This window comes from Tursiops truncatus, chromosome X (genome assembly GCF_011762595.2).
Source record: "Tursiops truncatus isolate mTurTru1 chromosome X, mTurTru1.mat.Y, whole genome shotgun sequence".
In the NCBI taxonomy this organism is placed as follows: domain Eukaryota; kingdom Metazoa; phylum Chordata; class Mammalia; order Artiodactyla; family Delphinidae; genus Tursiops; species Tursiops truncatus.
In genome coordinates, this window is record NC_047055.1 from 74,520,018 (window position 1) to 74,531,861 (window position 11,844).

Here is an 11,844-nt window from a genome sequence, read left to right on the forward strand (position 1 = left end):
GTTCGTGAGAGTTCCGTTTTCTCCGAATATTCACCAACACTTGTTATTTGTTGTCATTTTTATAATAGCCATTCTAACAGGTGTGAGGTGATATCTCATTGTGTTTTGACTTGCATTTCCCTGATGATGAGTGATGTTAAGCATCTTTTCATGTGGCTGTTGGCCACCTGTTATGTTGTCTTTGGAAAAATGTCTATTCAGGTCTTCTGCCAATTTTTTAATTGGGTTGTTTCCTTTTTTGATATTCAGTTTTATGTGTTCTCTGTATATTTTGGATATTAAACCCTTGTCTTATATATCATTTGCAAATATTTTCTCCCATTCAGTAGGCAGCCTTTTCATTTTGTTCATAATTTCCTTCACTGTGCTAAAGCTTTTTAGTTTGATGCAGTCCTTTTTGTTCATTTTTACTTTTTTCTCCCTTGTCTGAGGAGACTGATACAAAAAAGTATACCTAAGACAGATGTCAAAGAGCATACTGCCTATGTTTACTTCTAGTTTTGTGGTTTCAGATCTTACATTTAAGTCTAATCCATTTTGAGTTTACTTCTGTATATGGTATGAAAAAGTAGTCCAGTTTGATTATTTTGTATGTAGCTATCCAGTTTTCCCAGCACCAGCTGCTGAAGAAGCTGTCCTCTCCCAATTGTATATTCTGGCTGCCTTTGTTGTAGATGAACTGTTCATGGAAATGTGGATTCACTCCTGGGCTTTCTATTCTGTTCCACTGATTTATGTGTCTCTTTTTGTGCCAGGACCATACTGTTGTAATGACTTAGTTTTGAAGTATAGTTTGAAATCAGGGAGTGTGATACTTATTGTTTTGTTCTTTCTTAAGATTGTTTTGGCTATTTGGAGTCTTTTTTGTTTCCATAAAAATTTTAGAATTATTTATTCTAGTTCTGTAAAAAGTGCCATTGTTATTTTCATAGGGATTGCACTGAATCTATAGATTGCCTCATAATATTGTTGTTTTAACAGCATTAATTTTTCCAATCCATGAGCACATTGTATCTTTTCATCTGATTGTGTCTTCAATTTTTTCATCCATTTTTTATAGTTTCCTGAGTACAGGTCTTTTACCTCCTCACTTAAATTTAGATACAGGTATTTTACTCTTTTTGGTGTTTGTGAATGAGATAGTTTTTTTAAAATTTTTCTTTCTTATAGGCCATTGTTACTGTACAGAAATGTGATAAATTTCTGTACATTAATATTGTATCCTGCAACTTTACTGAATTCATTGATAAGCCCTAGTAGTGTTTTGGTGGCATCTTCAGGATTTTCTACGTATAGTATTATGTCACCTGCAAACAGTCAATTTCACTTCTGCTTTTCCAGTTTGAATTCCTTTTATTTCTTTTTCTTTTCTGATTTATGAGGCTAGAACTTCCTATACTATGCTGAATAAATTAGTGAAAGTGGAAATCCTTGGCTTTTTCCTGATCTTAGAGGAAATGCTTTTAGATTTCACAGTTGAGTATGATGTTAGCTTTGGGGGTGTCATATATGTCCTTTAATCAAGTTGAAGTATGTTCCCTCTATACCCACTTTTTAAGTCTTTTTTAATAAAAAATAGGTGTTGAATTTAGTTGAAATTTTTTCTACATCTGTTGAGATGATCATCTGATTTATATTCTTCAATTTGTTGTATGAAATTGATTGATTTGTGGATATTGAACCAATCTTGCAGCCCTGCAATAAATTCCACTTGATCACTGCATATGATTTTCTGATATATTGTTAAATTCAGTGGGCTAATACTTTGTTGAGAATTTTTTCATCTATGTTTATCATGGATATTGGTTTATAATTTTATTTTTTGGTAATATCTTTGTCTGATTTTGTAATCAGAATGATGCTGGGTTTGTTCAATGAGTTTAGAAGCATTCCTTTTCTGCAGGTTTTTGGAATATTTTGAGAGGAATAGGTGTTAACTTTTCTCTAAATGTTTGGTAGAATTTACCTGGGAAGCCATCTGCTCCTGGGATTTTGTTTTTCAGGAGTTTTTTTTTTTTTTTTAATCAATTCAATTTCATTAATGGAAATTGGTCTATTTATATTTTCTATATCTTCCTGATTCAGTCTTAGGAGATTGTACCTTTCTAGGAATTGTCCATTTTTTCTATGTTGTCCATTTTATTGGCATATAATTGTTCACAGTAATATCTTATGATCTTTTGCATTTCTGTGGTGTTGGTTGTAACTTCTTTTTCTGATTTTATTGATTTCAGCCAGCTGTCTTTTCTTTATGAGTCTGGCTAAAGGTTTGTCAATTTTGTTTATCTTTAAAAAAATGAATTCACTTTTATTCATCTTTGCTATTGTTTTTTGTTTGTATTCATTTTTTTTTTCTGCTCTGAAATTTATGAGGTTTTTCTTTAAATAACTTTGGGTTGTTTGTTTCTTTTTCTATTTCCTTTAAATGTAAGCTTAGATTGTTTATTTGAGATTTTTCTTGTTTCCCCAGGTAGGCTTGTATCACTATAAACTCCCCTCTTAGAATGGCATTTGCTGTGTCTCATAGATGTGGTATCATTGTGTTTTCATTTTCACTTGTCTCCAGGTATTTTTAAAATTTTTCTGTTTGATTTATTCAGTGACCTATTGGTTGTTCAGTAGCATATTGTTTAGACTCCACGTATTTGTCATTTTTGCCTTTTGTTTTTTGTAGTTGATTTCTAATTTCATAGTGTCATAATCAGAAAAGATGCTTGATATGATTTCAATCTTCCTAAATTTACTGTGACATGTTTTGTGGCCTAGCATATGATCTATTCTGGAAAATGTTCCATGTGCACTTGAAAAGAATGTGTATTCTCCTGCTTTTGGTTGGAATGTTCTATTTATATTAAGTACATCTGGTCTAATGTGTTGTTTAAACCAGTGTTCCTTATTGATTTTCTATCTGAATGATCTTTCCACTGATGTAAGTGGGGTGTTACAGTCCTCTACTAATATTGTATTACTTCCAATTTATCCCTTTATGTCTGTTAATCTTTCTTTATGTGTTTAAATGCTTCTATGTTGAGTACATCTTCATTTACAATTGTGATATCTTCTGGGATTTATCCTTTAATCATTATGTAATGTCCTTCTTTGTCTTTTGTGACAATCTTTGTTTTAAAGTCTATTTCTTCTGATACAAGTATTGCTGTTCCTGTTTTCTTTTCATTTTCATTTGCATGGAATACCATTTTCCATCCTCTCACTTTCAGTCTATAGGTGTCTTTGGATCTGAAGTGATTTTGTCCTAAGCAACATATGGGTCTTGTTTTCGTATCCATTCAGCCATTCTATGTCTTTTGATTGGAGCATTTAGTCTATTTACATGTAAATTAATTTTTGATAGGCATGTACTTATTGCCATTTTGTTAATTGTTTCACAGTTGTTTTGTGGTATATATATATATATATATATATATATATATATATATATAATACATACACACTATTTAAGTTGCTGATCTCTTACATTCAAAAGAATCTTAACAATGCTGCATTTTAACCTCCTCTACATTTACTATTTGTAACATCATTATTTACATCCATTTGTGGATATAGACAATTTTACTGCTTTTGTCCTTTATCCTTCCTACTAGCTGTATAAGTGGTTTATCTACTACCTTTACTGCATATTTGCCTTTACCAATGAGATTTTTTCTTTCATAATTTTTCTATTTCTACATGTGGCCTTTTCCACTTTGAGTGGTCTTTTTAACATTTCTTGTAAAGCTGGTTTTATGGTGCTCAACTCTTCTAGCTTTTGTTTATCTAAAATTTATCTCTCCAAATCTAAATGAAAGCCTTGCAGAAAAGAGTACTCTTGGTTGTGAATTTTTCCCTTTCATCACTTGAAATATATTGTACCACTCCTTTCTGGCCTGCAGATTTTATGCTGAAAAGTCAGCTGATTTCCTTATGGGAGCTCACTTGTATGCAACTTGTTGCTTTTCTCGTCCTGCTTTTAGTATTCTCTCTCTTTAATTTTTGCCATTTTAACTACAATGTCCCTTTTTGGGTTGATGCTGTTTGGGACTCTGTGCTTCTTGGACCAGGATTTCTGCTTTCTTTCCCAGGTTAAGGACATTTTCAGCTATTATATGGTCAAATACGTTTTCTGCCCCCTTTCTCTCTCTTCTCCTTCTGGGAACCCTATAATGCAGATATTAATATATTTGATATTCCAGAGGTCTCTTGAGTTGCCCTCATTATTCAAATTCTTTTATTTCCAGTACTATCTTCCATTTCACTAATCTGTTCCTTTGTATCATCTAATCTACTGTTGATTCCTTCTAGTGTACTTTTTATTTCAGTTATTGCATTCTTCATCTTTGTTTCTTCTTTATATTTCTAACTCTTTGTTAAAAACTTCTAAATTCTCACTCTATTTATCCATTCTTTTCCCAAGTTCTTTATGATCATTACTTTAAACAATTTATCTTGTATATTGCTTATCTTTAATTCGCTTATTTGTTCTTTTGGGGTTTTATCTTTTTTTGGACTATATTTCTCTGTCATCTCTTTTTGCCTAATTTATTATTTCTATTTCTATGTATTTGGTAAATTGGTTACATTTCCTCATCATGGAGAAGTGACCTCAAGTAGGAAATGTCCTATGGGCCCCAGCAGCACATTTGGCTCTGGTCACCAGAGCTATATGCTCTAGGGGTGCCCTTTATGTGGGCTGTGTGGGTTCTTCTGCCATGGTGATATGACTATAGTGGTCACACAGGTAGGCATGGCTGGCCCCCAGTCCAGTTGGCTGTCAGGTCCTGCTTTTTACAGTGGCTGCTGGCCACTGATTGGTTGGGATGAAGTCCTTGTGATGTTGGATGTCTGTCCAAGGCAGTTCCAATCCTAGCATTGTCCTGCTGGTGGGTGGGGCCAAGGCTCAGGTAATCTCAGGACATTTACCCTTCCCCCAGCACATGAAGCTGGATTCTGGGGCTAGTGCCAGAACTCTGGTGGGTGGAGCCAAATTTGATAGCTAGCTGTGGGGGGGCCACAGGGGCGCTGAACTTAGTTTGAACCCACTGGTGGTTGATTCTAGGACCTGGGCCCTCTGGTGAGCAGGACCATGTCCCAGGAATGGCTGAGGGCTCAGGGTGTCCCATGGTAGTCAGTGATTGTGGGTGGGGTTGTGTCTCTACCCAGCTAGATGCCTGGCCTGAGTCTTCTCAAGGCTAGGGCTGACTCACTGGTGTGGGAAACTGGATCTTGGCATTAGTAAGCTAAAAGGAGGGTTCTACAATGATGCTTACCAGCACCAGTGTCGTCAGGTGGGATGAGACCCCAAAATCACTGCTACCAGCATCTATACCCCAGGTTGAGTTTCAATGGCCTCCTGCCTCTCCAGGAGGCTCTCTAAGATCAGCAAGTGTGTCTGACCCAGGCTCCTTGCAAAGTACTGTTTCTTCCCTGAGTTTCAGCATGTGTGAGATTTTGTGTGAACCTTTTAAGAGTATAGTCTATTTCCCACAACCCTCTGGCTCTCCTGAAAGTAAGCCTCACTGGCTTTCAAAGCCAAACTTTCTGGGTACTTATTTTCCTGGTGTAGAACCCCTGGGTTGCAGAGCCCAAAGTGAGGCTCAGACCCCTTGCTCCTTGGGAAGAACCTCTGCAATTGTAATTATCCTCTTGTTTGTGACTACACTATCTGGGAGTATGGCTCTTGACTATAATGCATCTTTGCCCCTCCTACCCACCTAGTTGTGGTTCTTTCTTTATATCTTTAGCTGTAGATTTTTTCTGCTAGTCTTCTTGTTGGTCTCATGGGTAGTTGTTCTGTAAAAAGTTGAAATTTTGTTTTGTTTATGGGATGAAGTGAGCTCAGGGTCTTCCTACTCTACCATCTTGGTCACTCAATCATCTTTTGCTAATTTTTGTATATGTTGTCAGAAAATAGTCGTTTCATTCTTTTGCATGTATCTGTTCAGTTTTCCCATTTCCATTTATTGAAGAGACTTCATTTTCCCATTGTATGCTCTTCCCTTCCTTTTCGTAGATTAATTGATGATATGAATGTCAGTTTATTTCTGGGCTCTTTATTCTGTTTCATTAATCTATGTGTCTGTTTTTGAATGAGTACCATACTGTCTGATTACCATAACTTTTTAGTATAATATGAAATCAAGGGGTGTGATACCTTCAATTTTGTTCTTTTTCAAGATTGTTTTGACTATTGGGGGTCTTTGTGTTGCCAGCAAATTTTACATTTATTTATTCTAGCTCTGTGAAAAATGCCATTAGTATTTTGTTAGGCATTGTGTTGAATATATAGATTGCCTTGAGTAGTCTGGACATTTTAAAAATATTGATTCTTCTAATCAATGGACATGATATATCTTTCCATTTATTTGTGTTGTGCTCAATTTCTTTTATCAATGTTTTATAGTTCTCAGAGTACAAGTCTTTTACCACTTTGCTTAGATTTATTACAAGGTATTTTATTCTTTTTGATGCAATTTTATTTTATTTTTTATTATTACTTTTAAACATCTTTATTGGAGTATAATTGCTTTAAAATGGTGTGTTAGTTTCTGCTTTATAACAAAGTGAATCAGTTATACATATGTTCCCATATCTCTTCGCTCTTGCATATCTCTCCCTCCTACCCTCCCTATCCCACTCCTCTAGGTGGTCACAAAGCACTGAGCTCATCTCCCTGTGCTATGCAGCTGCGTCCCACTTCTCCAAAGAAGATATACAGATTGCCAACAAACACATGAAAGAATGCTCAACATCATTAATCATTAGAGAAATGCAAATTAAAACTACAATGAGATATCATCTCACAGAGATCAGAATGGTCATCATCAAAAAATCTAGAAACAATAAATGCTGGAGAAGGTGTGAAGAAAAGGGAACACTCTTGCACTGCTGGTGGGAGTGTAAATTGATACAGTCACTATGGAGAACAGTATGGAGTTTCCTTAAAAAACTACAAATAGAACTACCATAACACCCAGCAATCCTACTACTGGGCATATACCCTGAGAAAACCATAATTCAAAAAGAGTCATGTACCAAAATGTTCATTGCAGCTCTATTTACAATAGCCAGGAGATGGAAGCAACCTTAGTGTCCATCATTGGATGAATGGATAAAGAAGATGTGGCACATATATACAACGGAATATTACTCAGCCATAAAAGAAACAAAACTGAGTTATTTGTAGTGAGGTGGATGGACCTAAAGTCTGTCATACAGAGTGAAGTAAGTCAGAAAGAGAAAAACAAATACCATACGCTAACACATATACATGGAATCTAAGAAAAAAAACCTAAACAACGACAACAAAAAACAGTCATGAAGAACCTACAGGTAAGATGGGAATAAAGACACAGACCTACTAGAGAATGGAGTTGAAGATATGGGGAGGGGGAAGGGTAAGCTGTGACAAAGTGAGAGAGTGGCATGGACATATATACACTACCAAACATAAAATAGATAGCTAATTGATGCAATTTTAAATGATTTTTTTCATTTCTCTTTCTGTAGTTTATTAGTGCATAGAAATGCAATAGATTTCTGTATATTAATTTTGTATCCTGCAAATTTACTAAAATTATTTATTAGTTCTAATAATGTTTTGTTGGAGCCTTTTGTGTTTTCTATATAGTATGAGTACATACTATACTATTATCATGACATCTACAAATTGTGACAGTTTTGCTTATTTTTTTCAATTTGGATACCTTTTATTTCTTCTTTTTGCCTAATTGCCATTTCTAAGACTGATAATACTATGTTGAATAAAAGTGGCTAGAATGGGTATCCTTGTCTTGTTCCTGATCTCAGAGGACAAACTTTCAGCTTTTCACCATTGAGTATGATTGAGTCTGTAGATTTGTTATATATGGCTGTTATTATGATGGGATATGTTTCCTCTATAAACACTTTGTTGAGTTTTTATCATGAACGAATGTTGAATTTTATCAAATGCTTTTTTGCATCTATTGAAGTTATCATAAGATTTTTGTTGTTCAATATTACTTTGTTGAGAATTTTTGCATTTGTTTTCGTCAGGTATATTGCCTTATAATTTTCTTTCTTGTAGTGTCTTTGTCTGGTTTTGATATCAGATTAATGCTGATCTCATAAAATAAATTTGAAAGCTATAAACATTTTTTGCATCCAACATAGAAGCATCTAAATATGTAAAGAAAATGTTGTTAACAGAAACTAGCAATACTCAGTTATTAAATGAAAGTTCTGAGGAAAAACAGGCTCAGATAAAGTGGGGGCAGAAGACAAGGATTTAATCATATTATATCTGAGTAAATATAAGATTTTGATCAGGCCACACACTTTGAATATGTGCACAATCCAAAGAAATACATTGGCTGATGTGCAGAAACAGTACAGCCATACGAGGAAGGAAAGAAAGAAATAAGAAAAGATGCTTCAAAATGATATGAAGAATCAATTCTTAGAGAAAACATGGAACAAAAACTGAAAGAAAAATTCTGTCAGTGGTTTATCAAAGTGATTACATTGAATACTAATTCAATGAGGAAAGACATCAAAGACTAGATGATAAAAATAACTGAATGTGATGCAAATGAATATTGCAGAGCAAATTAAGAAAATTGAGGATCAAAGCAACAACATCACAGAAGAAAAAGATAAATTAGAAACAGAAAATGTAAAAACAAAATGTATGGCTGAAGATATAAAAGAAAAGAGGCTTGAAATAAACATGGTGAATGCAAAGTAAATGACAGAATCATTAACAAAATTAGAGAAAAGTTAGTAATGTAAGAGGATCAACAATGATCTACCATAAGGAAAACTGTTGTCCCCAAGGTACAGTTACCAGCAAATGAGAATGAAAAAATAGAAAAATAAAAAACCAAAGACATAATAGATTTCCTGAAAAAAAAATTGTTTTCATAGACCAAAAAGCAGACTATATTTCAGGGAAAAAAGACAGACTTATAAACACCAATTCATATTCTGATAAAAAATTTAGAATTTCTGAATAAAAAATATTCTTCAGGCATTCAAACAGTAAAAACAAATTACAAAGAGCAAATGGTTAAATCTGTAAATTATTAAAGGTATTCATCACAATAAATAAAATAATAAAATTGAAGGTCGCAACACGGAAATTAAGAAGTATAAACATCCAGTTAGGCTAAGTTTTAATATAGGGGGAACAATAAATATTGTCTACAGTTGAGAAATCAACAAAAAGAAATTTATATGTATTACCTAAAGTTATGAATGGATATACCAGAGAAATTTTAAAAAGACTGTTATTTAGAAAGTTTAGTCTCCAAATAGCTGAAAGGAAAACACAAAAAAGATACAAGAAAAGATCACCTATTAGAGTCTGAAAAGAGATATATATATATATAAAATTGAATCACTTTGTTATATACACGAAACTAACACAATATTGTAAATCAACTTTTCTTCAGTTAAAAAACTGGTGATAAGAAAGAAAGCATTAAAAGTAGAAAACAAAAAATACAGTGATAGAAATAATGCAAAATATGTTGTATTAAAATATGCAAATGGAAAAATCTAAGTACCAAAATGACTCTCAGATAAAGTTAACATGGATATTAGTCTCTATTATATTAAAGGAATACATGTAAAACAAAATAAACCAGAAAGGGTGAAAGTAAAACAAACAAACAAAAAACTATGGCATTCAAAAAAAAAAAAAAGGAGAGAGAGAGAGATAACTGGACTTGTGCTATTAATAAAAGAATAATTTGAATTGAAGACCAAAAAGTAGTAAAGGAGATAAAAGGGGTAGTTTATAATAATAAAGGTAGAATCCACAATATACATATAATAAGTATATAACCACCATATATCTGTATATTTCAAATATCATCATAACATGTAAAAAATAAACCAAAGGAAATGCAAGAGCAAATTGACAGGAGACAGTAATAGCAGCAGACTTTAACTCACCTTATTTAATGAATGATAGAGCAAGTAGCCCCAAAAGAGTCAATAAAAATTGAAAGGCTCTAAATATTATAATTACTAAAGTCATCCTAATAAATACATATTGAGAACATTACCATGATTTTAGAGAACACAACTTATTTTCAAGCTCCATGGGACATTTACAAGAATTGACCACAAGTATAGGCCACAAAGAAAATGAGTAGGTACTGTATAGAACACAATGTTTGGTTAAAAAAAAATGCAATAAAGATAAAACATCATTTTAAAATGGAAAAAAATACATAAATTAATTATTTTAAAATTAGTGAATTTAAAAACTTAAAGTGAGCAGAATTGAAAAATAAAACTGAGAGTTGGTTCCTGGAAAAAAAAATAGTGAAATTTATAAATTACTTTTAACATTAATACTGGAGAGAAAGCTCAAGCATGAAAAATTAGAAATTTTTAAAAATCGTTAAAATTAGGTACACATTAGATTTAAAAGACTTGTATAAAAAGAGCACTTTGCAATATTCTATGCCAATTACTTTGATAAACAGAATGGAATGGATGATTTTTTTTTCTAGGAAAATATAAGTTAACAAAATCAACACCAGAAAATGTTACAAACTTAAGGAATTCAAATATGGAAAAACTGAAAACATATGTCTTGCCCTCAAAGAGCACCAAATCCAGATAAGTAAAATTTTATAAGTAAAATTTGCAAACCATTATATAACAGGTCATGTTGACCTGTTTAAACTTTCCCAGACATAAGGAAAGAAAGAAATGCTTCCAAATTCTATTAACTCAATCATCATAAAAACAGACACCAAAATGTGGCATTCACAGCAATAACAAAGAGACAAAGAAAGAGAGATTGAGAATGAGACTGAAGTGCAGTACACTTATAAATGATGCAAACATGTAAATAAACTATGGCTAATGAAGTGAAGGAGTATGTTAAACAAATCCAAAAATGTTTTAATATTGTGAAATCTATTAAAATAATTTATGATTAACTGATCAAGGAGATAAATGTGATTATCTCAATTAATGCCCAAAAGACATTTGGCAAAAGCCAATATCCATTCCAGATTTAAGGCTGATTGTTTTTTCTTTTCACGGAATAGTGTAGAATACAGATACTTCCCTAATAATAAACATTTTCTTAGACTAAATGACATAATCTGCCTAAGGATGAAACACAGGGGCATTTTTACTAAAGTCAGTAATAATACAATGAGTCCAACCACAAAATATTTCTTAACATTGTTTTGTAAGTATAAGACAATTATATTTGACAAAAGGGAAAAATACTGAAGTCTCAATATTGAAAAGGATAAGTCAAAATTATACTCATTTGTAAATAAAATAACTATATGCTTAAAAAAATCCAATAAGCTACTGAAAAAGGTTAAAAAAAGAGAACTTATTATGTTGCTCAGTTACAAGAATAATACATTTAAAATTTTTTAGGTTTTATATTTTCTAAAAAATTAGAAAAATTCAGAAAATTTAATGGAAGAAAAATCTATAAGAGCAAACAAAAATAAATACAATACCTTGAATCTATTCAACAAGAAATTCACAGGCTAAATATAAAGCCTGCTTTAAGACTACTCTGAGATATAAAAGGGTAAAAGTAAATGAAAATATATCCTAACAAGTTGCGAAGGGGATAGGGGAGGATGGGGGAGAGAAATGCTTCTCCTAGACACTAGGGAATGCAGCTGGACCTGGATCCAAAGCAGGGTCTCCATATCGACTAGTCCTGGAGAACAATGCTTGGCTGGAGGACTGAGCCAAGCACAGAAGGCTGGCCACCTTGTGCCTTTGGATTGGAGAATTTAACCCATTTACATGTAAACTGTGTGGCTAACAGGGTCTTGGTGCTACGGCTGGGTGTCAGTCCTGAGCCTCTGAAGTAAG